Here is a 23,013-nt window from a genome sequence, read left to right as displayed (position 1 = left end):
CTTTTTTGCAGATGGGGTCTTAAACATTATGCACAATGGGAGATACGGTAAACTAGTTCATTCGCCTGCATGAGTCGCGGCGTCGGAGCATTTTGCTTAATATTTTTCATGTATTCATTTATATTCCATTAAAAGATAAGAGTATTTTTAGGAGTATCTTACTTAGTATAACAACAAAAATAGAGGTGTAGCAAGCGATACGTTCATCTGGGTGTTAGTTGAAGCACTGGGGCATTTCGCTATATATTAGAATTAGAAGCAAAGGTGTGGTGTATGAGAACAGTAAAATAAATGAGGGGAGGGGTGAGGGAAGGAGAAGGGGTATATGTATTTGCAGCGCGGAATGGAAGTGGTGCAATCATACTAGTACTAATTCACAAGATCCCATCAGAACTCTGCAATTAAGCGTGCTTGGGCGAGAGTAGTACTTTGATGGGTGACCTCCTGAAAAGGCCTCGTGTTGTACCCGTCTTTTTGCAGATGAGGCAATAAACGTTACATAGGACCGGATCCATGGTCTGTAGGTTCATTCGCAAATGTGACTCGTGGCACCGGGATATCTTTGTTAATATTTTTTGTGTATTCATTTATATTCCACCACGTGATAAGAGTGTCATTACAAGTATCTTAAATAGTATAACAATGAAAAATGAGGTGCGGCGGGCGATCCGTTCATCTGGGCATGAGTCGAGGTGCTGGAGTATTTTGCTTGATATTAGAACTAGAAACAGAGGTGTGGTGTGTGCGCACAGCGAAACAAATGACGAGATGATGGAGGGAAGGAGAAGGGGTATATATACTTGCAGCGTGGAATGGAAGGGGTGCGATCATACCTGCACTAATGTACTTGATCCCATCGAATTTCATAGTTAAGTGTGCTTGGGCGGAAGTAGTACTAGGATAGGTGGCCTCCTAGAAAGTCCTCGTGCTCCCCTCGTCTTTTTGGTGACGGGACGTTAAAAATTATGCGCGATCAGAGCAATTATCCCCCGGAATGAGTCGCAACGCCGAGACATTTTTCTTAATATTTTTCGTGCATTCATTTATAGTTCACCACGTGATAATAGTGTCATTACGAGCATCTTACATAGTAGAATAACAAAAAACGAGGAGCAACGGGTAGTCCGTTCATCTGGGCATGGGCCGAGGTGCCAAAGCATTTTGCTCTATATTAGAACTATAAGCAGAGGTGCGGTGTTCGCGCATAGTGAAACAAATAACAGGGAGGGAGGGAGGGAGAAGGGGTATATGTATTTGTAGCACAAAATAGAAGAGATGCGATCATACTAGCACTAATGCACCGGATCCCATCGAACTCCGTAGTTGAGCGTGCTTTGGCGAGAATAGTACTTGCATGGGTGCCCATTTATCTAGGCGTGAGTCGAGGTACCTGAATATTTCACTTGATATTAGAATTAAAAACAGAGGTGTAGTGTGCACGCACCACGAAACAAAGGACGGGAGGGGGGAGGGAAGGAGAAGGGGTATATGTATTTGCAGCACATAATGGAAGGGGTGCGATCATACCAACACTAATGCACTGGATCCTATCGAACTCCACAGTTAAGCGTGTTCTGGTGAAGGCAGTACTAGGATGTGTGACCCCTTGCGAAGTCCTCGTGTTCCACCCATCTTTTTATTGAGGAGGCGGTAAATGTTACGCGTGACCGGAGCCTCAGTCCGCCAGTGTGAGTCGCGGTGCTGGGACATTTTACTTAATATTTTTCATGCGTTCATTTATAGTCCATCACGAGATAAAAATGTCATTACGAGTATCTTACATAGTAGAATAACGAAAATAGAGTTGTGGCGGGCGGTCTGTTCATCTGGGCATGAGTCGAGACACTTGGGCATTTCACTTGATATTAGAACCAGAAACAGAGGTGCAGTGTGCGCGCACAACAAAATAAATGACGGGAGGGGAGAGGGAAGGAGAAGTGGTATATGTATTTGTAGCGTGGAATGGAATAGGTGTGATCATACCAGCACTAATGCATCAGATCCCATCGAATTTCGTAATTAAGCGTGCTTGGGTGAGAGTAGTACTAGGATGGGTGACCTCCTGGAAAGTCCTCTTGTTGCAGTCGTCTTTTTGCAAACTGTGAGTTAAACATTATGCGCGACGGGAGATACAGTCCACTAGTTCATTCGCTTTCATGAGTCGCGGCGTCGGGGTATTTTCCTTAATATTTTTCGTGTATTCATTTATATTACATTACAAGATAAGAGTATTATTACAAGAATCTTACTTACTAGAACAACAAAAATAGAGGTGCGGAGGTGCGGCGGGCGGTACGTTCATCTGGGTATTAGTTGAGGCGCTAGGGCATTTCATTATATGTTAGAACTAGAAGCAGAGATGTGGTGTGCGCGCATAGTAAAACAAATGATGGGAGGGGTGAGGGAAGGAGAAGGGGTATATGTATTTGCAGTGCGGAATGGAAGTGATGCAACCATACAAGCACTAATTAATAAGAACCCATTAGAACTTCGTAGTTAAGCATGCTTGGACAATAGTAGTACTTGGATGGGTGACCACCTTGAAAGGCCTCGTGTTGTACCCATCTTTTTACAGACGGGGCAGTAAATGTTATGTAGGACTGGATCCATAGTCTACAAGTTCATTCGCAAATGTGAGTCGCAGCACTGGGATATCTTTGTTAATATTTTTTGTGCATTCATTTATAATCCACCACATAATAAAATTATTCTTACGAGTATCTTACAAAGTAGAACAACGAAAACAGAAGCGTAGCGAGCGATCCATTCATCTGGACGTGAGTCAAGCGCATCTTACATAGTAAGACAACAAAAATACAGGTGTAGCGGGCATTCAGTTCATATAGGCATGAGTCGAGGAACTGGGGCATTTTGGTTGATATTAGAACTAGAAACAGAGGTGAGGTACGCGCACAGTGAAACAAATGACGGGAAGAGAGAGTAAAGTAGAAGGGGTATACAAACTAAAATTGGTGTGATCATACCAGCACTAATTCACTCGATCCCATCAAAATTCCACAGTTAAGTGTGCTTGGGCGGGAATAGTACTAGGATGGGTGACCTCTTAGGAAGTCCTCGTGTTGCATCCTTATTTTTACAAACGGGGTGTTAAACATTACGCGGGACTAGAGCGACAGTCCACTGGTTCGTTCGCAAACGTGAGTCACAGGGCCGGAGCATTTTGCTTAATATTATTCATGCATTCAATTATATACCACCACATGATAAAGTGTTATTACGAGTATCTTACATAGTAGAACAATGAAATCAGAGGTGCGACAGGCGATCCGTCCATCTGGGCATGGCCGAGGCATTTTGCTTGATATTTAAACTAGAAACAGAGATGAGGTGTGCGTGTATAGTGATACAAATGATCGGAGGGGGGAAGGAAGACGAAGGGGCACATGCATTTATAGCGGGGAATGGAACGGGCACGATCAGTCCAGCACTAATGCACTGAATCTCATAAGAACTCTACAGGTAAGTGTCCTTTGAATCCCATTAAATCCTTGTGTTGCACCTATCTTTTTTCAGATGGAGCATTAAGCATTACGCATGACCAGAGACGCAATCCACTTGTTCATTCGTTGGCGTGAGTCTTGGTGCCATTCATTTATAGTCCACCACGTGATAAGAATGTCATTACGAGCATGTTACATAGTAGAATAATAAAAAACGAGGTGCGACGGACGGTCTGTTCATCTGGGCATGAGTCGAGCTGCCAGGGCATTTCGCTTGATATTAGAATTAGAAGCAGAGGTACAGGGTGCACGCACAATTAAAAAAATGATAGGAGGGGGAGGGAAGGAGAAGGGGTATATGTATTTGCAGTGCGAAATAGAATACGTGCGATCATACCGACATTAATTCACTGAATCCCATCAAAACTCCGTAGTTAAGCATTTTTGGGCGAGAGTAGTACTAGGATGGGTGACTTCCTGGGAAGTCCTCGTGTTGCACCCTTCTTTTTGCAGACGGGGCGTTAAACGTTGCACGGGATCGGACCAATTGTTTGTCGGTTCATTCACAAACGTGAGTCACGGCGCTGGGGTATTTTGCCTAATATTTTTTGTGCATTCAATTAAACCCCATCACGTGATAAGATTGTTATTACAAATATCTTATATAGTAGAACAACGAAAATAGAAGTGCGGCAGGCGATCTATTCATATGGGCATGAGTCGAGGCACCGGAGCATTTCGCTTGATATTAGAACTAGAAGTAGAGGTGAGGGGTGCGCGTATAGCAAAATAAATAATGGGAGGGGGGAGGGAAGGAGAAGGGGCACATGTATTTGTAGCACAGAATAGGACGGGTGTGATCAGACCAGCACGAGAAGGGGCACATGGATTTGTAGCAGGGAATGGGACGGGTGTGATCAGACCAGCACTCATGCACCGAATCCCATAAGAACTCTGCAGTTAAGTGTCCTCTGGTGAGAGTAGTACTAAGATTGTTGACCTCTTGAAAAGTCCTCGTGTTACACCTGCTTTTTTGCACATGACGCATTAAACATCACGCGCGACCAGAACCACAATTCGTCGGTTCATTCGCAAACGTGAGTCGTGGTGTCAGTGCATTTTGCTTAAATTTTTTCATGCATTCATTTCATCTGGGCGTGAGTCAAGCCGCCAGGACATTTTATTTGATATTAGAACTAGAAGCAGAGATGCGGGGTGCGCGCACAGCGAGAAAAATGATGGGAGTGGGGAGGGAAGGAGAAGGGGTATATGTATTTGTAGCGCGACATGGAATGGGTGCGATCATACTAGCACTAATTCATGGGATCCAATCAAACTCCACAGTTAAGCATTTTTGGGTGAGAGTCGTACTAAGATGGTTGACCTCTTGGAAAGTCCTCGTGTTGCACCCTTCTTTTTGCGCACGAGGCAATAAACCTTACGCGCCACCAAAACCATGGTCCGTTGGTTTATTTGCAAACGTGAGTCACGACATCAGGGCATTTTACTTAATATTTTTTGTGCATTCATTTATAGTCCACCACGTTATAAAAATCTCATTACAAGTATTTTACATAGTAGAACAATGAAAAATGAGGTGCGGTGGGCGGTCCGTTCCTCTGGGCATGAGTCGAGCCGTCGGGGCATTTTGCTTGATATTATATTTAGAAGAAGAGGTGCGGGTTGTGCGCACAGTGAAGAAAATGATGGGAAGGGGGAGGGAAGGAGAAGGGGTATATGTATTTACAATGCAAAATAGAATAGGTTCAATCATACCAGCACTAATTCTCTGAATCCCATCAGAACTCCACAGTTAAGCATTTTGGGCGAGAGTAGTATTAGGATGGGAGACTTCCTGGGAAGTCCTCGTGTTGTACCCTTCTTTTTACAAACAGGGCGTTAAACATTGCGCTCGGCGTCGGGACATTTTGCTTAATATTTTTCGTACATTCAATTAAAGCCCATAACGTGATAGGAGTATTATTACAAGCATCTTAAATAGTAGAATAACAAAAAACGAGGTGTGGCAGACGATCCGTTCATATGGGTATGAGTAGAAGCGACGAAGCATTTCGCTTGATATTAGAACTAGAAGTAGAGGTTAGGTGCGCGCATAATGAAATAAATGACGGGAGGGGAGAGGGAAGGAGAATGGGCATATGTATTTGCGGCGCAAACAAGAAAGGGTGCTATCATACCAATACTAGTTCACTGGATCCATCAGAACTCTGCAATTAAGCGTGCTTGGGAGAGAGTAGTATTACAATGGGTAACCTCTTGGGAAGCACTCGTGTTGTACCCTTCTTTTTGTAGACAGGGTGCTAAATGTTACCTGGGACTGGAGCGATGGTACGCTGGTTAATTCGCAAGCATGAGTCACAGTGTCGGGGCATTTTGTTTAATATTTTTCGTGCATTCAATTAAAGCCCATCTCGTGATGAGAGTGTCAATGCAAGCATCTTAAATAGTAGAACAACAAAAAATGAAGTGCGGCGGGCAATCCGTTCATATGGGCATGAGTCAAGGTGTCAGGGCATTTTGCTCGATATTAGAACTAGAAGTAAAGGTGAGTTGCGCGCACAACAAAACAAATGACGGGAAGGGAGAGGGAAGGAGAAATGGTAAATGTCTTTGCGGCGCAAATTAGAAGGGGTGCGATCATACCAGCATTAGTTCACTGGATCCCAACTCCGCAGTCGAGCGTGCTTAGGCGAGAGTATTACTAAGATGGGTGACCTCTTGGGAAGTACTCGTATTGCACCCTTCTTTTTGTCGATGGAGCGTTAAATGTTACCCATGATCGAAGCGACGATCCGCCGGTTCATTTGCAAACCTGAGTCACGGAGCCGGAACATTTGGCTTAATATTTTTCGTGCATTCAATTAAAGCCTATCACGTGTTGAGAGTGTTATTGCGAGCATCTTACATAGTAAAATAATAAAAAGGAAGGTGCGGCGGGTGTTCCGTTCATATAAACAATAGTCGAGGTGCCAGAGCATTTCACTCGATATTAGAACTAGAATCAGAGGTGAGTTGCGCGCACATCAAAATAAATTATGGGAAGGGAGAGGGAAGGGAAAGGGGTATATGTATTTGCGGCACAAACTAGAACGGTTGCGATCCTACCAACACTAGTTCACTGGATCCCATCAGAACTCCGTAGTCAAGTGTTTTTTGGGCGAGAGTAGTACTAGGATACGTGACCTCCTGGGAAGTTCTCGTGTTGCACATTCTTTCTACAGATGGGGCGTTAAACGTTATGCGGGACCGGAGAGACGGTCCACCGGTTCATTCAAAAAAGTGAGTCTTGGCGTCAGGACATTTTACTTAATATTTCTCGTGCATTCATTTATAGTCCACCACGTTATAAGAGTCTCATTACGAGCATCTTATATAGCATAATAACAAAAAACGAGGTACGGCGGGCATTCCGTTCATATGGGCATGAGTCGAGGCGCTGGGGCATTTTGCTTAATATTAGAACTAGAAGTAGAGACGAGGTGCACGCAAAGAGAAATAAATGACAGGAGGGGAGAAATAAGTAGAAGGGGTATATGTATTTATTGCGCAAACTAGAACGAGTGCGATCATACGAGCACTAGTTCACCGGATCCCATCAGAACTCTGCAGTCAAGTGTGCTTGGGCGAGAGTAGTACTAGGATGGGCGACCTCCTAGGAAGTCTTCATGTTGCACCCTTCTTTTTACAGACAGGGTGTTAAACGTTACGCAGGACTGGAGTGACGGTCTGCCGATTCATTCGCAAATGTGAGTCACGGCACCGGGGCATTTTGCTTAATATTTTTTGTGCACTCAATTAAAGTCCATCTCATGATAAGAGTATCATTGCGAGCATCTTAAATAGAAGAATAACAAAAATCGAGGTAAGGCGGGCGATCCGTTCATATGGGCATGAGTCAAGGCGCCGGGACATTTCGCTTGATATTAGAACTAGAAGAGAGGTGAGGTGCGCGCACAGCAAAAAAAAATGACAGGAGGGGAATGGGAAGGAGAAGGTGAATATTTGTTTTCGCCACAAACAGAAAAGGGTGCGATCATACCAGTACTACTTCACCAGATCCCATTAGAACTCTGCAACTAAGCATGCTTGGGCGAGAGTAGTACTAGGATGGGTGACCTCTTGGGAAGTTCTCGTCTTGCACCCTTCTATTTACAGACAGAGCGTTAAACGTTATGCGGGACTAGAGCGATGGTCCCCCGATTTATTCATAAACGTGAGTCACGGCACTAGGGCATTTTGCTTAATATTTTTGTGTGCATTCAATTAAAGTCCAACACGTGATGAGAGTGTCACTGCGAGAATTTTTAATAGTAGAACAACGAAAAATGAGGCGTGGCTGGCAATCCGTTTATGTGGGCATGAGTCGAGGTGTTGGGCCATTTCAGTTGATATTAGAACTAGAAGCAGAGGTGAGGTGCGCACTCAGAGAAAAAAACGACGGGAGGAGAGAATGAAGGAGAAAGGGTATATGTATTTGCAGCGTAAATCAGAACGGGTGCGATCTTACCAGCATTATTTCACCGGATCCCATCAGAACTCTGCAGTTAAACGTGCTTGGGCAAGTGTAGTACTAAGATGGGTGACCTCCTAGGAAGTCTTCGTGTTGTACCCTTCATTTTGCAAACGGGGGGTTAAACATTATGCAGGACCGGAGTGATGGTCCACCGGTTCAATCGCAAACGTGAGTCACGGCGCCGGGGCCTTTTGCATGATATTTTTTGCGCATTCAATTAAAGCCCATCACGAGATCAGAGTGTCATTATGAGCATCTTAAATAGTAGAACAACAAAAAATGAGGTGCGGTGGGTGATCCGTTCATATGGGCATGGATCGAGGCGCTAGGGCATTTCTCTTAATATTAGAACTAGAAGTAGAGGTGAGGTGCGCACTCAAAGAAACAAATGACGGGAGGGGAGAGTGAAGGAGAAGGGGTATATGTATTTGCGGCGCAAACTAAAACGGGTTGGATCATACCAGCATTAGTTCATCGGATCCCTTCAGAACTCCGCAGTTATGCATGCTTGGGCGAGTTTAGTACTAGGATGGGTGACCTCTTAAGAAGTCTTCGTGTTGCACCCTTTATTTTGTAGACGGGGTGTTAAACGTTATGCGGGATCAGAGCGATGGTCCACCAATTCAATCGCAAATGTGAGTGACGGCACCGGGGCATTTTGTTTAATATTTTTTGTGCATTCAATTAAAGTCCATTACGTGATAAGAGTGTCATTGCGAGCATCTTAAATTATAGAACAAAGAAAAATGAGGTGCGGCAGGTGATCCATTCATATGGGCATGAGTCGAGGCACCGGGGCATTTCGCTTGATATTAGAACTAGAAGCAGAGGTGAGGTTCACGCACAGAGAAACAAATGACGGGAGGGTAGAGTGAAGGGGAAGGGGTATATCTATTTGCAGTGCAAACTAGAAAAGGTGCGATCATACCAGCACTAGTTCACTAGATCTAATTAAAACTTCGCAGTTAAGAGTGCTTGGACAAGACTAGTACTAGAATGGGTGACCTCCTGAGAAGTCCTCGTGGTGCACAATTCTTTTTGCAGATGGGGTGTTAAACGTTATGCGGGACAGGAGCGATGGTTCGCGGTTAATTGGCAAATGTGAGTCACGGCACTGGTGCATTTTTCTTAATATTGTTTGCACATTCATTTAAAGTCAATCACGTGATGAGAGTGTCATTGCAAGCAGCTTAAATACTAGAATAACGAAAAACGAGGTGCAGTGGGTGATCCGTTAATATAGGCATCGATCGAGGCACCGGGGCATTTTGCTTGATATTATAACTAGAAGCAGAGGTGAGGTGCATGCAAAAAGAAACAAATGACGGGAGGGGAGAGTGAAGGAGAAGGGGTATAGGTATTTGCGGTGCATACTAGAACATATCCGATCATACGAACACTAGTTCACCAGATCCCATCAAAATTCCAGAGTTAAGCGTGCTTAGGCGAGAGTAGTCTAGGGTGGGTGACTTCCTGGGAAGTCCTCGTGTTGCACCCTTTTTTTTTACAGACAATGTGTTAAATGTTACGCAGGACCAGAGCGATGGTCTGCCAGTTCATTCACAAACGTGAGTTACGGTGCCGGGGCATTTTGCTTAATATTTTTTGCGTATTCAATTAAAGCCCATCACGTGATAAGAGTGTCATTGCGAGTATCTTAAATAGTAGAATAACGAAAAACGAGTTGCGATGGGTGATCCGTTCATATGGACATATGTCGAGGCCCTAGGGCATTTCGCTTAATATTTGAACTAGAAGAAGAGATGAGGTGCGCGCACAGTGAAACAAATAATGGGAGGGGAGAGGGAAGGAGAAAGGGTATTTTTATTTGTAGTGCAAACTAGAATGGGTGCGATCATACAAGCACTAGTTTGCTGGATCCCATCAGAACTCCGCAGTTAAGCGTGCTTGGGCGAGTTTAGTACTATAGTGGATGATCTCTTGATAAGTCCTCGTGTTGCACCCTTCTTTTTACAGACGAGGTGTTAAATATTACGCAAGATTATAGCGATGGTCTGCCAGTTCATTCGCAAACTTGAGTCACGGTGCCGGGGCATTTTGCTTAATTTTTTTTCGCATTCAATTCAAGTCCACCACCTAATAAGAATGTCATTGCGAGCATCATAAATAGTATAACAACAAAAAATGAGGTGCGGCGGGCAATCCGTTCATATGGGCATGAGTCAAAACTTTGGGGCATTTTGCTGGATATTAGTAGTAGAAGAAGAGGTGAGGTGAGCGCACAGTGAAACAAATGATGGGAGAGGAGAGTGAAGGATAAGGGGTATATGTATTTACACCACAAACTTGAACGGGTGCAATCATACCAGCACTAGTCCACCGAATTCCATCAGAACTCCGCAGTTAAGTGTGCTTGGGCGAGAGTAGTACTAGGATGGGTGATCTCCTAGGAAGTTTTCGTGTTGCGCCCTTCTTTTTGCAGACGGGGCGTTAAACATTCAACGGGACCATAGTGATGGTCCACTGATTCATTTGCAAATGTGAGATATGGCACCGGCGCATTTTGCTTAATATTTTTCTAGCATTCAATTAAAGCTCATCACATGATAATAGTGTCATTGAGAGCATCTTAAATAGTAGAACAATGAAAAGTGAGATGCGGCCGGTGACCCATTCATATTGGCATGAGTCGAGGTACCAGAGCATTTCGCTTGATATTAAAACTAGAAGAAGAGGTGAGATGAGGGCACAAAGTAATAAATGATGGGAGGGGAGAGTGAAGGAGAAGGGGTATATGTATTTACGGTGCAAACCAGAACAGGTACGATCATACCAACACTAGTTCACTGGATCTCATCAGAACTCTGCAATTAAGCGTGCTTTGGCGAGAGTAGTACTAGGATGAGTGACCTCTTAGGAAGTCCTCGTGGCTCACCATTTTTTTTATAGATGGAGTGTTAAACGTTACGCAAGACCGGAGCGATAGTCCACCAATTCATTTGCAATCTTGAGTCACGACGCCAGGACATTTTGCTTAATATTTTTTTTGCATTCAATTAAAGCCCATCACATGATAAGAGTGTCATTTAGAGCATCTTACATGATATAACAACAAAAAATGAGGTGCGGCGGGCAATCCGTTCATATGGGCATAAGTCGATGTGCCAGGGCATTTCGCTTGATATTAGAACTAGAATAAGAGATGAGGTACGCATACAACAAAACAAATGATGTGAATGGAGAGGGAAGGAGAAGGGGTATATGTCTTTGGGGCATAAATTAGATCGACTGAGATCATACCAGAACTAGTTCACCGGATCCCATCAGAACTCCGCAGTTAAGCGGCTTGGGCGAGAGTAGTACTAGGATAGGTGACCTCCTTAGAAGTTTTTGTGTTGTACCATTCTTTTTACAGACGAGGTGTTAAACATTTTTTAGGACCAGAGTGACGGTCCGCTGGTTCATTCGCAAACGTTAGTCACGGCATCGTGGCATTTTGCTTAATATTTTTTGTGTATTCAATTAAAGTCCATCACCAGATAAGAGTGTCCTTGTGAGCATCTTAAATAGTTGAACAACAAAAAATGAGGTGCGGCACGATCCATTCATATGGGCATGAATCCAGGCGTCGGGGCATTTCGCTAGATACTAGAATTTAATGTAGAGGTGAGGTGCACGCACAGCCAAACAAATGACGGAAGGGGAGAGGGAAAGAAAAAGGGCATATGTATTTGCAGCACAAACTAGAATGGGTGCAATCATACCAACACTAGTTCACCAGATCCCATCGGAACTCCGTAGTTAAGTGTGCTCGGGTGAGAGTAGTACTAGGATTGATGACTTGCTTGGAAGTCCTCGTGTTGCACCATTCTGTTTACAGACGAGGCGTTAAACATTATGTGAGATCGGAGCGACGGTCTGCCGGGTCATTCGAAAATGTGAGTCATGGCGTCGGAGCATTTTGCTTAATATTTTTCGCGCATTTAATTAAAGCCTATCACGTAATAAGAGTGTAATTACTAGTATCTTAGATAGTAGAACAACAAAAAATAAGATGCGGCGGGCGATCCGTTCATATGGGCATGAATCGAAGCGCCGGAGCATTTTGCCTGATATTATAACTAAAAGCTGAGGTGAAGTGTGCGCGCACAGTGAAATAAATGGCAGGAGGGGAGAGGGAAGGAGAAGGGGTATATGTATTCGTAGTGCGAACTAGAACGGTTTCGATCATACCATCAATAATTCACCGGATCCCATCAGAACTCCATAGTTAAGCATGCTTGGGCGAGAGTAGTACTAGGATGGGTGACCTCCTAGAAATTCCTAGTGTTGTTGCACCCTTATTTTTGCAGACAGGGCGTTAAACGTTACGCAGAACCACAGCAATGGTCTGCTGTTTCATTCGCAAACGTAAGGCAAGGCACCGGGGCATTTTGCTTAATATTTTTTGTGCTTTCAATTAAAGTCCATCACATGAGAAGAGTGTTATTACGAGTATCTTACATAGTAGTATAATGAAAATAAAGGTGCGGTGGGTGACCCATTCATATGGGTATGAGTCGAGGCCCCGGAGCATTTTCTTGATATTAGAACTAGAAACAGAGATGAGGTGTGCACGAAAAGCGAAACAAATGACGGGAGGGGGGAGGGAAGAAAACGGGCACATGCATTTGTAGCGCGGAATGGGACGGGTGCAATTAGACCAGCACTAATGCACCGAATCCCATAAGAACTTTGCAGTTAAGTGTCCTTCGGTGAGAATAGTACTAAGATGGTTGACCTCTTGGAGAGTCTTCGTGTTGCACCTATTTTTTTGCATACAAGGAAATAAACATTACGCGTGACCGGAACTAAGGTCCGTCAGTTCATTCGCAAATGTGAGTCGCGGTGTCAGGGTATTTTGGTTAATATTTTTTGTGCATTCATTTATATTCTACCATGTTATAAGAGTCTAATTATGAGCATCTTACATAGTAGAACAACAAAAAACGAGGTGTGACAAGCGGTCCGTTCATATGGGCGTGAGTCGAGTCCTCGGGGCATTTCGCTTGATATTAAAATTAGAAGCAGAGGTGCGAGGTTCACCCACAGCCAAAACAATGATGGGAGGGGGGAGGGAAGGAGAAGGGGTATATATATTTGCAGTGCAAAATGGAACAAATGCGATCATTCCAGCACTAATTCACCGGATCCCATCAGAACTCCACAATTAAGCATTTTTGGGCGAGATTAGTACTAGGATGGGTGACATCTTTAGAAGTCCTCGTGTTGTACACTTCTTTTTGCAGACGGGGTGTTAAACGTTACGTAGGATCGGAGTGATGGTTCGCCGGTTCATTCGCAAATGTGAGTCACGACGTCAGAGCATTTAGCTTAATATTTTTCGTGCATTCAATTAAAGCTCATAACATGATAAAAGTACTATTACGAGTATATGACATAGTAGAACAACAAAACCAGAGGTGCGGCGGGTGATCCATTCATATGGGCATGAGTCAAGGCACTGAGGAATTTCGCTGATATTAGAACTAGAAGCAGAGGTGAGGTGTGTGCGTATAGCGAAACAAATGACAGGATGGGGGAGGGAAGGACAAGGGGCACATGCATTTGTAACACGGAATGAGACGAGTGCGGTCATCCCAACACTAATGCACCAAATCCCATAAGAACTTTATAGTTAAGTGTCCCTTGGTGAGAGTATTACTAAGATGGTTGACCTCTTGGAAAGTACTCGTGTTGCATCTATTTTTTTGCACATGTGGCAATAAACATTATGCGCGACCGGAACCATGGTCCATCAGTTCATTTATAAACGTGAGTCGCGGCATCAGGAAATTTTGCTTAAATAATTTTTGTGCATTCATTTATAGTCCACCACGTTATAAGAGTCTCATTATGAGCATTTTACATAGTAGAACAACGAAAAACGAGGTGCGGTGAGTAGACCGTTAATCTGAGCGTGAGTCAAGCCGCCATGGTATTTCGGTTGATATTAGAATTAGAAGAAGAGGTGCGGGGTGCACGCACAACAAAAAAAAATGACGGGAAGTGGGAGGGAAGGAGAAGAGGCTATGTATTTGCAGAGTGAAATGGAATAGGTGCGATCATACAATCACATTTTCACTGGATCCCACTAGAACTCCGCAGTTAAGCGTTTTTGGGTGAGAGTAATACTAGGAAGGATGACCTCCTGGGAAATTATCGTGTTGCACTCTTCTTTTTGCAGACAAGACGTTAAACATTACCCAGGACTGGAGCGACGGTCCATTGGTTTATCTACAAACATGAGTCACGGTGCTAGGGCATTTTTCTTAATATTTTTTGTGCATTCAATTAAAACTCATCACGTGATAAGAGTGTTATTATGAGTATCTTACATAGTAAAACAATGAAAATAGAGGTGCGGTGGGCGATCTGTTCATATGGGCATGAGTCGAGGCGACGGGGTATTTCCCTCGATATTAGAACTACAAATAGAGGTGAGGTGTGCACGCAAAGCGAAACAAATGACGGGAGGGGGGAGGGGAGGAAAAGGGGTATATGTATTTGTGGCGCAGAAGTGAATGGGTGCGATCATACCAGCACTAATTCACCGGATCCCATCAGCACTCCGCGGTTAAGCATGCTTGGATGAGAGTAGTACTAGGATGGGTGACCTCCTGGAAAGTCCCTGTGTTGCACCATTCTTTTTATAGACGGGTGTTAAATGTTTTTCAGGACTAGAGTGATGGTCCGCCAGTTCATTCACAAACGTGAGTATAGCACCTGAGCATTTCACTTGATATTAGAACCAGAAGCAGAGGTGAGGTGCGCGCACAACGAAATAAATGATGGGAGGGGAGAGGGAAGTAGAAGGGGAATATGTATTTGCAGTGCAAACTAGAATGTGTGCGATCATAGTAGAACTATTTCTCCAGATCCCATCAGAGCTCTGAAGTTAAGTGTGCTTAGGCGAGATTAGTACTAAGGTGGGTGACCTCCTGGGAAGTCCTCATGTTGCACCATTCTTTTTACAAATGGGGTGTTAAACGTTACGCAGGACAGAAGTGACGGTCTGCTGGTTCATTTGCAAATGTAAGTCACGGCGCCTGGGCATTTTCCTTAATATTTTTTGCACATTTAATTAAAGTCCATCACGTGATAATATTGTCATTTCGAGTATCTTACATAATAGAACAACAAAAAACGAGGTGTGACAGGCTGTTCGTTCATATGGTTATGAGTCGAGGCTCCGGGCATTTCACTTGATATTAAAACTAGAAGCAGAGGTGAAGTACGCACACAGTGAAACAAATGATGGGATGGGAGAGGGAAGGAGAAGGGTATATGTCTTTGTAGCACAAACTAGAACAGGTGCGATCATACCAGCTCTAGTTCACTGGATCGCATCAGAACTTCACAGTTAAGCGTGCTTGGGCGAGAGTAGTACTAGGATGGGTGACCTCCTAGGATGTCTTCGTGTTGCACCCTTCTTTTTGTAGATGGGGCCTCAAATGTTACGTGAGACCGGAGGACGGTCTGTCGGTTCATTTGCAAACAAGAGTCACAGCGCCGGGACATTTTGCTTGATATTTTCACACATTCAATTAAAGCCCATAACATGATAAGAGTATGATTGCGAGTATCATACCTAGTAGAACAAGGAAAAACGATGTGCGGCGGGCGATCCGTTAAGATGGGCATGATTTGAGCCGCCGAGGTATTTTTCTTGATATTAGAACTAGAAGCAGAGGTGAGGTGGGCGCATAGTGAAACAAATGATGAGAGGGGAGAGGGAAGGAGAAGGTGTATATGTCTTTGCGGCACAAACTAGAACGGGTGCGATCATACCAGCTCTAGTTCATTGGATCCCATTAGAACTTTGCAGTTAAGCGTGCTTGGGTGAGAGTAGTACTAGGATTGGTGACCTCCTAGGAAGTCCTTATGTTGCACCCTTCTTTTTGCAGACGAGGCGTTAAACGTTATCTGGGACCGGAGTGACGGTGCACCGGTCAATTCGTAAACGAGAGTCACGGCACCAGGGCATTTTGCTTAATATTTTTTACGCATTCAATTAAAGCCCATAACGTGATAAAAGTATCATTGCGAGTATCATACATAGTAAAATAACGAATAATGAGGTGCGGTGGACAATCCGTTCATATTGGCATGAGTCGAGGCACCAGGGCATTTTGCTTGATATTAGAACTAGAAGCAGAAGTTAAGTGCACGCACAGCGAAACAAATGACGGGAGGGGAGAGGGAAGGAGAAGGGGTATAAGTATTTGTGGCGCAAATAAGAATGGGTGCGATCATACCAGCACTAGTTCACTAGATCCCATCAGAACTCTATAGTTAAGCGTGCTTTCGCGAGAGTCGTACTAGGATCAGAGACCTGTTGGAAGTACTTGTGTTGCACCCTTCTTTTTGTAGACAAGGCGTTAAACGTTATGCAGGACCAGAGCGACGGTTCACTGGTTCATTTGCAAACGTGGGTCACAGTGTCGGGACATTTTGCTTAAATTTTTTTGTGTATTCAATTAAAATTCATCATGTGATAAGAGTGTTATTACGAGTATCTTACATAATAGAACAACGAAAATAGAGGTGAGGCGGACGATCCGTTCATATGGGCATTAGGTGAGGCGCCGATGCATTAAGCTTGATATTAGAACTAGAAGCAAACGTGCAGTGTGTGCGCACAGTGAAATAAATGACAGGAGGAAGGAGGGAAGGAGAAGGGATATATATATATTTAAAGCACGAATTAGAATAGGTTTGATCATACAGGCACTAATTCACTGGATCCAATCAAAACGCTGCAGTTAAGCGTGCTTCGACGAGAGTAATACTATGATGGGTGAACTCTTGGGAAGTCCTCGTGTTGCTCCTTTTTTTTTACAGAAAAGGTATTAAACGTTACGTGGGACCGGAGCGACAATCTACAAGTTCTTTCAGAAACATGAGTCACGACGCTAGGCATTTTGCTTAATATTATTTGTGCATTCAATTATAGCCTACCACATGATAAGAGTGTTATAGCGAGTATCTTACATAGTAGAACAACCAAAACAGAGGTGCGACGAGTGATCTGTTCATCTGGGCGTGAGTCAAGGCACTGGGGCATTTGTCTTGATATTAAAAATAGATATAGAGGTGAGTTGTGAGTGTACAGTGATACAAATGATCGGAGGGGGGAGGGAAGCCAAAGTGGCACATGCATTTGTAGCAGGGAATCCCAATGCACTAAGTGCTATAAGAACTCTACAGTTAAGTGTCCTTGGAATCCCATTGAATCCTTGTGTTGCACCCGTCTTTTTTCGGATGGAGTGTTAAACACTACGCGCGACCGGAGATGCGGTCCACCGGTTCATTCGCCGGTGTGAGTCTTGGCACCATGGCATTTTTCTTAATATTCTTTATGCATTCATTTATATTCCACCAAGTAATAAAACTATCATTACGAGCAGCTTAAATAGTAGAATAATAAAAAATGAGGTGTAGCTGACGGTCCATTCATTTGGGTGTGAGTCGAGCTGCCGGAGCATTTCACTTGATATAGGAATTAGAAGCAGACGTGTGGGGTGTGCTCATAGCGAAAAAAATGATGGGAGTGGGGAGGGAAAGAGAAGGGGTATATGTATTTGCAGCGCGAAATGGAATAAGTGCGATCATACAAGCACTAATTAACCGGATCCCATCAGAACTCCGTAGTTAAGTGTGCTTGGGCGAGAGTAGTACTAGGATAGGTGACCTCCTAGGAAGTGCTTGTGTTGCACCCATTTTCTTGCAGATGGGGTGTTCGACATTATGCACGACTCGAACCATGGTCTGCTGATTTATTCGTAAATGTGAGTCAAAGTACCGGGGCATTTTACTTATAATTAAAACGAGAAGCAGAGGTGCAGTGTGTACGTACATAAAAACAAATGATGGGAGGGGGGAGGGAAGGAGAAGGAGTGTATGTATTTGCAGCGCAAAATAAAATGTATGCGATCATACCAGCACTAATGCACTAGATCCCATCAGAACTCCGAACGCTAAACGTGTTTGGGCGAGAGTAGTTCTAGGATGTGTGACCTCCTGGGAAGTTCTCGTGTTGCACCTATTTTTTTGCAGATGGGGCGTTCGACCTTACGTGCGACTAGAACTATGGTCCGCTGGTTTATTCACAAATGTAGGTCAAGGTGCCGAGGCATTTTACATTTTATTAGAACGAGAAGCAGAGGTGGAGTGTGCACGCACAAGGAAACAAATGATGGGAGGGGGAGGAAAGGAGAAAGAGTGTATGTATTTGCAGCACGGAATGAAATGAGTGTGATCATACCAGCACTAATGCACCGGATCCCATCAGAATTCCACAGTTAAGTGTGCTTGGGCGAGAGTAGTACTAGGACTGGGTGACCTCTTGGGAAGTTCTCGTGTTGCATCCATTTTTTTGCAGATGGGGCGTTCCACGTTACGCACGACTGGAACTATGGTCCACTGTTTTATTTGCAAATGTGAGTCAAGGTGTTGGGGTATTTTACTTATTATTAGAACGAGAAGCAGAGGTACAGTGTGCATGCACAAGGAAACAAATGACGGGAGGGGGAGGGAAGGAGGAGTGTATGTATTTGTAGCGCAAAAGGAAACAAGTGTGATCATACCAGTACTAATGCACTGGATCGCATCAGAACTCCGTAGTTAAGTGTTCTTGGGCGAGAGTAGTAGTAGGATTGGTGACCTCCTTAGAAGTCCTTGTGTTACATCCATTTTTTTACAGATTGGGCGTTCAACATTCCGCGCGACTAGAACTATGGTCCGCTGGTTTATTCGCAAATGTGACTCAAGGCGTTGGGGCATTTTACTTGATATTAGAACGAGAAGCAAAGGTGCAGTGTGCATGCACAAGGAAACAAATATGGGAGGGGGGGGGGAAGGAGAAGGAGTCTATGTATTTATCGTACGGAATAAAATGGGTTCGATCATACCAGCACTAATGCACCGGATCCCATTAGAACTCCGCAGTTTAGTATGCTTGGGCGAGAGTAGTACTAGGATGGGTGACCTCTTGGGAAGTCCTCGTGTTGCTCCTTTTTTTTGCAGATGGCAAGTTCGACGTTACGCGCGACTGGAACTATGGTCCGCTGGTTTATTTATAAATGTGAGTCAAGGCGCCGTGCATTTTACTTGATATTAGAACGAGAAGCAGAGGTGTAGTGTGCACGCAAAAGTAAATAAATGACAGAAGGGGGAGGGAAGGAGGAGTGTATGTATTTGCAGCATGGAAAGAAATGGGTGCGATCATACGAGCACTAATGCCTCGAATCCCATCAGAACTACGGAGTTAAGGGTACTTGGGCGAGAGTAGTACTAGGATGGGTGACCACCTGGGAAGTCCTCGTGTTTCACCTATTTTTTTGTAGATGGGGCGTTCGACGTTACGCGCGAATAGAACTATCGTCCGTTCGTTTATTCCCAAATTTGAGACAAGGCACCGAAGCATTTTACTTTATATTAGAACGAGAAGCAGAGGTGCACTGTGCACACACAAGGAAACAAATGACGGGAGGGGTGAGGGAAGGAGGAGTGTATGCATTTGCAGCGGACAATGAAATGGGGGCGATCATACCAGCACTAATGCACTGGATCCCATCAGAACTCCGCAATTAAGTGTGCGTGGGTGAGAGTAGTACTATGATGGGCGACCTCCTGGGAAGTCCTCGTGTTGCATCTATTTTTTGGCAGATGGGGCGTTCGACGTTACGCTCGACTAGAATTATGGTCCGCTGCTTTATTCACAAATGTGACTCAAGGCGTTGGGGAATTTTAATTGATATCAGAATGAGAATCAGAGATGCAGTGTGCATGTACAAGGAAATAAATGACGGAAAGGGGGAGGGAAGGAGAAGTAATGTATGTATTTACAAAGCAAAATAAAATGGGTGCGATCATACCAGCACTAATGAACCAGATCCCATTAGAACTCTGCAGTTAAGCCTACTTGGGCGAGAGTAATACTAGGATGGGTACCTCCTGGGAGGTTCTCGTGTTACACCTATTTTTTTGCAGATGAAGCATTCGACGTTACGCGCGACTAAAACTATGGTCTACTAGTTTATTCGCAAAAGTGAGTCAAGGCGCAGGGGTATTTTATTTGATATTAAAATGAGAAGCGGAGGTGAAGTGTGCACGCATAAGGAAACAAATGACAGAAGGGGGGGAAGGAGAAGGAGTATATGTATTTGCAGCGCAGAATTAAACAGGTGTGATCATACTAGCACTAATACACCGGATCCCATCAGAACTCCGCAGTGAAGTGTGCTTGGGCAAGAGTAGCACTACGATGGGTGTCATCTTGGGAAGTCCTCGTGTTGCACCCATTTTTTGGCAGATGGGGCATTCGACGTTACATACGACTTGGACTATGGTCCGCTGTTTATTTGCAAATATGAGTTAAGGCGGCAGGACATTTTACTTATTATTAGAATGAGAAGCAGAGGTACAGTGTGCACGCACAAGGAAACAAATGACGGGAAGGGGGAGGGAAGGAGAAGGAGTGTATGTATTTGCAGCGTAAAATGAAATGTGTGCAATCATACCAGCACTAATGCACTGGATCCCATCAGAACTCTGCAGTTAAGTCTGCTTGGGCAAGAGTAGTACTACGATGAGTGACCTCTTTGGAGGTCCTCGTGTTTCACGCATTTTTTAGCAGATGGGGCGTTCGACGTTACGTGAGAAATAGAACTATAGTTCGCTGGTTTATTCGCAAATGTGAGTCAAGGCGCTGGGGCATTTTACTTGATATTAGAACGAGAAGCAGAGGTGCAGTGCGCATGCACAAGGAAACAAATGACGGGAGGGGGAGGGAAGGAGAAGGAGTGTATGTATTTACAGCGCAAAATGAAATGTGTGCAATCATACTAGCACTAATGCACCGGATCCCATTAGAACTCCATAGTTAAGTTTGCTTGGGCGAGGGTAGTACTAGGATGGGTGACCTCTTGGGAAGTTCTCGTGTTGCATCTATTATTTTACAGAAGGGGCGTTCGACATTACACACGACTAAAACTATGGTCCGCTGGTTTATTCGCAAATGTGAGTAATGGCACTAGGGCATTTTACTTGATATTAGAACGAGAAGCAGCGGTGCAGTGTGCACGCACAAGGAAATAAATGACGGGATGGGGAGGGAAGGAGAATGAGTGTATGTATTTACAGCGCGGAATGAAATGGGTACGACCATACCAACACCAAGGCATTGGATCCCATCAGAACTCCGCAGTTAAGTGTGCTTGGCCGAGAGTAGTACCGGGATAGGTGACCTCCCTGGAAGTTCTTGTGTTGCACCCATTTTTTTGTAGATCGGGCGTTCGACGTTACTCGCGACTCGAACTATGGTCTACATTTTTATTCACAAATATGAGTTAAGGCACTGGGGCATTTTACTTGATATTAGAATGAGAAGTAGAGGTACAATTTGCATGCAAAAGAAAACAAACGATGGGAGAGGGAAGGAAAGAAGAAGGAGTGTATGTATTTGAAGAGTGAAATAAAATGGGTGCAATCATACCAGCACTAATGATCGGATCCCATCAGAACTCCGCAGTTAAGTGTGCTTGGGCAAGAGTAGTACTAGGATGGGTGATCTCCTGGGAAGTCCTCGTGTTGTACCCATTTTCTTACAGACAGGGCATTCAACATTACGCATGATTAGAACTATGGTCCGCTTGTTTATTCACAAGTGTGAATCAAGGTGTCGGGGCATTTTTCTTGATATTAGAACGAGAAGCAGAGGTGCAGTGTGCACGCACAAGGAGAAGAAGTGTATGTATTTGCAGCATAAAATAAAATGTATGAGATCATACCAGAACTAATGCAGTTGATCCCATCAGAACTCCACACGTTAAACGTGCTTGGGCGAGAATAGTTCTAGGATGTGTGACCTCTTGAGAAGTTCTCGTGTTGCAACCATTTTTTTGTAGATGGGGTGTTCGACGTTACGCGCAACTGAAACTATGGTACGCTGGTTTATTTGTAAATGTGAATCAAGGTGCCGAGCATTTTACTTGATATTAGAACGAGAACCAGAGGTGCAGTGTGCACACACAAGGAAACAAATGACGGAAGGGGGAGGGAAGCAGAAGGAGTAAATGTATTTACAGCATGGAATGAAATGGTTGCGATCATACCAGCACTAATGCACTGGATCCTGTTAGAACTCCACAGTTAAGTGTTCTTGAGCGAGAGTATTACTTAGATGGGTGAGCTCCTGGGAAGTCCTCTTGTTGTACCCATTTTTTTACAGATGGAGCGTTCCACGTTACGCACGACTGGAACTATGGTTCACTGGTTTATTCGCAAATGTGAGTCAAGGAGTCGGGTCATTTTAGTTGATATTAGAATGAAAAATAGAGGTGTAGTGTGCACGCACAAGGAAAGAAATGACGGGAGGGTGGGAGGGAAGGAGAAGGAGTGTATGTATTTGCAACACAAAATAAAATGTATGCGATCATACCAGCACTAATGTGCCGGATCCCATCAGAAAGAAAAATGAGGTGCAACAGGTAGTCCGTTCATCTGGGCATGAGTCAAGGCGCCAGAGCATATTGCTCTATATTAGAACTATAAGCAGAGGTGCGGTGTTCGTGCATAGCAAGACAAATAACAGGGGGGAGGGAGGGAGAAGTGGTATATATATTTATAGCGCAAAATAGAAGATGTGTGATCGTACTAGAACTAGTGCACCGGATCCCATCGAACTCCGTAGTTGAGCGTGCATTGGTGAGAGTAGTACTAGGATGGGTGACCTTCTAGGAAGTCCTCTTGTTGCATCCGTCTTTTTGTGGATGGGGTGTTAAACGTTATGCAATAGGAGCCATAGTTCGCCGGCATGAGTTGCGGCGCCAGAATATTCTTCTTAATATTTTTTGTGCATTCATTTATAGTCCACTACATGATAAGAGTGTCATTACGAGTATCTTACATAGTAGAACAACAAAAAATGAGGTACAACAGGTGGTACATTTATCCAGCTATGAGTCGAGGTGCCCGAACATTTTGCTTGATATTAGAACTAGAAACAGAGGTGTA

The 23,013-nt window shown here is 44.2% G+C and overlaps 25 pseudogenes; all 25 read left to right on the top strand.

Moving 5' to 3' along the window:
- Positions 1 to 350: 350 nt before the first annotated feature.
- Positions 351 to 469, top strand: LOC148267345 (5S ribosomal RNA; annotated as a pseudogene).
- Positions 470 to 2,970: 2,501 nt separating this feature from the next.
- Positions 2,971 to 3,089, top strand: LOC148267344 (5S ribosomal RNA; annotated as a pseudogene).
- Positions 3,090 to 3,844: 755 nt separating this feature from the next.
- LOC148267343 (5S ribosomal RNA) lies at positions 3,845 to 3,963 on the top strand (annotated as a pseudogene).
- A 3,077-nt stretch (positions 3,964 to 7,040) lies between these two features.
- LOC148267342 (5S ribosomal RNA) lies at positions 7,041 to 7,159 on the top strand (annotated as a pseudogene).
- A 348-nt stretch (positions 7,160 to 7,507) lies between these two features.
- On the top strand, positions 7,508 to 7,626 carry LOC148267341 (5S ribosomal RNA; annotated as a pseudogene).
- Positions 7,627 to 7,975: 349 nt separating this feature from the next.
- On the top strand, positions 7,976 to 8,094 carry LOC148267340 (5S ribosomal RNA; annotated as a pseudogene).
- A 1,748-nt stretch (positions 8,095 to 9,842) lies between these two features.
- LOC148267339 (5S ribosomal RNA) lies at positions 9,843 to 9,961 on the top strand (annotated as a pseudogene).
- Positions 9,962 to 10,308: 347 nt separating this feature from the next.
- On the top strand, positions 10,309 to 10,427 carry LOC148267338 (5S ribosomal RNA; annotated as a pseudogene).
- A 4,094-nt stretch (positions 10,428 to 14,521) lies between these two features.
- Positions 14,522 to 14,640, top strand: LOC148267337 (5S ribosomal RNA; annotated as a pseudogene).
- A 202-nt stretch (positions 14,641 to 14,842) lies between these two features.
- On the top strand, positions 14,843 to 14,961 carry LOC148267336 (5S ribosomal RNA; annotated as a pseudogene).
- A 346-nt stretch (positions 14,962 to 15,307) lies between these two features.
- LOC148267335 (5S ribosomal RNA) lies at positions 15,308 to 15,426 on the top strand (annotated as a pseudogene).
- A 346-nt stretch (positions 15,427 to 15,772) lies between these two features.
- LOC148267334 (5S ribosomal RNA) lies at positions 15,773 to 15,891 on the top strand (annotated as a pseudogene).
- A 1,707-nt stretch (positions 15,892 to 17,598) lies between these two features.
- Positions 17,599 to 17,717, top strand: LOC148267333 (5S ribosomal RNA; annotated as a pseudogene).
- A 206-nt stretch (positions 17,718 to 17,923) lies between these two features.
- LOC148267332 (5S ribosomal RNA) lies at positions 17,924 to 18,043 on the top strand (annotated as a pseudogene).
- A 205-nt stretch (positions 18,044 to 18,248) lies between these two features.
- LOC148267331 (5S ribosomal RNA) lies at positions 18,249 to 18,368 on the top strand (annotated as a pseudogene).
- Positions 18,369 to 18,570: 202 nt separating this feature from the next.
- On the top strand, positions 18,571 to 18,689 carry LOC148267330 (5S ribosomal RNA; annotated as a pseudogene).
- A 205-nt stretch (positions 18,690 to 18,894) lies between these two features.
- LOC148267329 (5S ribosomal RNA) lies at positions 18,895 to 19,013 on the top strand (annotated as a pseudogene).
- A 200-nt stretch (positions 19,014 to 19,213) lies between these two features.
- LOC148267328 (5S ribosomal RNA) lies at positions 19,214 to 19,332 on the top strand (annotated as a pseudogene).
- A 203-nt stretch (positions 19,333 to 19,535) lies between these two features.
- LOC148267327 (5S ribosomal RNA) lies at positions 19,536 to 19,654 on the top strand (annotated as a pseudogene).
- A 206-nt stretch (positions 19,655 to 19,860) lies between these two features.
- On the top strand, positions 19,861 to 19,978 carry LOC148267326 (5S ribosomal RNA; annotated as a pseudogene).
- A 203-nt stretch (positions 19,979 to 20,181) lies between these two features.
- Positions 20,182 to 20,300, top strand: LOC148267325 (5S ribosomal RNA; annotated as a pseudogene).
- A 205-nt stretch (positions 20,301 to 20,505) lies between these two features.
- On the top strand, positions 20,506 to 20,624 carry LOC148267324 (5S ribosomal RNA; annotated as a pseudogene).
- A 206-nt stretch (positions 20,625 to 20,830) lies between these two features.
- Positions 20,831 to 20,949, top strand: LOC148267323 (5S ribosomal RNA; annotated as a pseudogene).
- Positions 20,950 to 21,154: 205 nt separating this feature from the next.
- Positions 21,155 to 21,273, top strand: LOC148267322 (5S ribosomal RNA; annotated as a pseudogene).
- Positions 21,274 to 21,479: 206 nt separating this feature from the next.
- On the top strand, positions 21,480 to 21,597 carry LOC148267321 (5S ribosomal RNA; annotated as a pseudogene).
- The last annotated feature ends 1,416 nt before the right edge of the window (positions 21,598 to 23,013 follow it).

This window comes from Carica papaya, chromosome 3 (assembly GCF_054855325.1).
Source record: "Carica papaya isolate Zhongbai chromosome 3, ASM5485532v1, whole genome shotgun sequence".
Lineage (NCBI taxonomy): Eukaryota > Viridiplantae > Streptophyta > Magnoliopsida > Brassicales > Caricaceae > Carica > Carica papaya.
Note: the sequence above shows the minus strand (reverse complement) of the source record. Positions and strands in the feature narration are given on the sequence as shown.